Genomic DNA, 3,116 nt, shown 5'->3' with positions numbered 1-3,116 from the left:
ACCCAATGTTGATGGTCTTTAAAGAGAACTCCTCTAACCTGTTTCTTTTTTATTTCTTTTGGTAAGAGTTTAATTGCCATTAGAATTATTTTCAAGTTAAGAAGATAAGAAGATTGACTTATTTTCTCACTATGTAAATGCTTTAATGGCCAAGTCTGTTCGGAATGTGGCCTCAAGACAGGAAAAAGAGCAAGTGCATACAGAGACATGATCATCAGAGAACAGGTGGTGAGTGAATAGAGTTCACACAGCTTCCATGCACTTGAACATGTCTGTGAACCACTCTGAGATACACTGGAATAGCTCCTGGATGGCTGTGCTGTTGCTCCTGAAGGTGGCAGACATTTTTAGCCCTCGAGGGTGGTGTGTCATAGATGGCTGTCTTATGTTTTTAGGGATTCACTCAATGAAGTAGCTGCCGTTCTTGTCTTGGACGTTCAGCATCTGCTCATCCACCTTCTTTGTGGACGTGCGGCCCCTGAATACTGCAGGCACGGTCAGGTAGTGGCTGTAATGTTCTTGGCATCGAACATGTGCTGGGTGAGCTTGGCCACTGTCAGCGCCACGTACTGTTGGCTGCTCCGGCTGGTCAGTGGGGTGAAGCCGGGCATGCAGAATTGCAGTCAGAGCAAGAGGACCCTATTGATAGCCAGCTTGTGTGGGTCAGCATTGAGCTGCCCAGGAAAAGGCAGGCAGCTGATGACCCCACTCATGGTGGCTGACACCAGGTGGTTGACGTCCCCATGGGTGGGTGTGGTCAGTTTCAAAGTTCCAAAGCAGATGTCAAGGGGGCCTTGTTATCAATCCAATAGCTTTCAGTCTGGGTTATCTATGAGCCGGTGGGCTGAGATCATGGCATCTTAGGGCTCCACCACCCTGTCCCACAGGTTGGTTCAGGGTGCCACACTGAATGTGTTCATGATCCCGTCTGGGCACCCCTCCCCAATCTTGCTGATGAAAAGGGTACCCATCTCAGGCTCAGTCACCCTACCTGGGGAGGGGGTCAGCAGGAAGCCCTGCAGGCAGTCAGATTTAACGTTCTTTCCTCACAACTTCCAGCCCAGAGTCGATCAGCTCTTCACCCTCTGTGTAGTGCTCCTTGGCCCACTCTTCCGCGTAACTCTGACCGGAAGCCATGTTGTCTGGCCTGAAGATTTGCCCAAAGGGTCCCAAGCACACGGAGACCATAGTGCCCAGCTCCAGGTCCACAAGCACAGTGCAGGGCACGCACTTGGCCCCGGTGGCCTCCTTGTAGTACTCGTTGATCTGCTCCAGCTTCAGATCGCTCTCACTGTGGTAAATGCTGGCAGGGTCGATGCCATGCTTGTCGCTGATGACCTTCCGAATTTGGCGTGGATCTGGTTTCTGCACTGGCTGGCCTGGAGGGGCAAGGTCTTCCTCCGGGCGACAGCCAGAGTGGTGCTGGCGGAAGAACCACACAAGAGCCCAGGAGCTGGCGCGAGGAGTGCTAAGAGTGACTTTTTAAACTTCAGAATGAACTTCCCTGCTATGACTGACTATATTTTCTAATACGAAGAATTATAAGTTTTCACAATAAAAGCATAAGCTTTTAGTATACTTTGATTTTGAGCTTTATGCCTCCTCCATCTGCCACATAGGTGTATTCTAGTTGGCATCCTGATAATAACTCGCACACTACGTGCAGGTTAAAAGGTACTACTTATTAAATCAACTTACTACTTATACTAGGGAAACTGACACAGTATAGATATGTTTTAAAATTTATACTTGTCTAATAAAAAGTAGAAATGGTCAATAACAAGAAATCTAATTTCAGGAACTTTAAAATCTATTTGGTATTACTAACTAGAGAATGTCCCTTTTATTTAGTTGGCGTGTTGGCACAAGTAAACCTTCCTTACTTTCTCTAAAAAGACTGAAGATTATTTCACTAGAGGCAGGATCCCAATCATCCATTAAAAAAAAAAAAAAATTATCCTCTGTACCCAAAACAGGGTTTGTAGATAGTAGACCAGAAAATATTTGTAGAAATGCAGAAGCTGTAATTTAGTACTTCCCTATGGTTTTAAGTAATATTACACAAATAATATTACAAAGGCAAAAATAATTGAATAAAAATTTAAATGACCAAATATTTTAATTTGTTTAAAGTTATATGTATATTCCACTTCTGTGAGAGCTAAGAAAAGGTAACAGGAAAAAAAAATCAGAAGATGGATGCAGCTACCTTTTTGAAAAGATCAAGTGCCACTGAATTTGTAGAGTAACAGAAAGTTATATTTAGAAGTAGACTTAAGATATGACAGTTCATGACCTGGTATTTATTAAGGAAAACACTTCACATATGGGAGTTGACTTTTTGCTCTGGCATGCCTTGCCTTGCACCTCCTTTATACAGAACAAACAAAAAATGCTTTTGTACATGACAGTGTGGCAGGGTTTCTCAATTTGATTCTCTGATGTAGTATTAAAAAGGCTTTAAGTAGTTATCCACTGCATAAGTTGCCATTTCAATATTTGTATAAGCCAAATATAACATAGGCATCAACAGTGCATTGTGTTACTGAAAGCTTTTGATTTTTTGTTTGTTTGTGTGTTTGTTTCTTATTTGAACATACACCTAGTAATCATCCAATACTTTCCTCATGGACCACCATCGTTATGCTCCTGTTAGCTGATGGTAGAAATAGCTAGCTGTCAAAAACTATTTCTCCCACTCTTCCATTATAGCTTTGCTGCTGGGTATGTGGTTGCCCAGCTAGAAACCATATTTCTCAGACTCCCTTACAGCTAGCTAGATGTGGTCCTTTAGCTACATTTTCATTAATGGAATGTTACTAGAAATGAAAACGACACTTCTAGCTATAGGTCTTAAAGTACTGGGTATGTGAATTTTTTATACTTGCCCTTTCCCATGAGCTGCAGCAGGGTCACTTTTGGGATTCTTTTTTTTTTAAAAGATTTTATTTATTTATTTGACAGACAGAGATCACAAGTAGGCAGAGAAGCAGGCAGAGAGAGAGGAGGAAGCAGGCTCCCTGCTGAGCAGAGAGCCCGATACGGGGCTTGATCCCAGGACCCTGGGATCATGACCCGAGCCGAAAGCAGAGGCTTTAACCCACTGAGCCACCCAG

At 43.4% G+C, this 3,116-nt stretch overlaps 1 pseudogene; it reads right to left on the bottom strand.

The window, feature by feature from the left end:
• Positions 1-243: 243 nt before the first annotated feature.
• LOC111146697 lies at positions 244-2,639 on the bottom strand (annotated as a pseudogene).
• Between the last annotated feature and the right edge of the window lie 477 nt (positions 2,640-3,116).

The sequence above is a fragment of the Enhydra lutris genome, unplaced genomic scaffold (assembly GCF_002288905.1).
Source record: "Enhydra lutris kenyoni isolate GAN:26980312 unplaced genomic scaffold, ASM228890v2 scaffoldscaffold2, whole genome shotgun sequence".
NCBI classification, from domain to species: Eukaryota; Metazoa; Chordata; class Mammalia; order Carnivora; family Mustelidae; genus Enhydra; species Enhydra lutris.
Note: the sequence above shows the minus strand (reverse complement) of the source record. Positions and strands in the feature narration are given on the sequence as shown.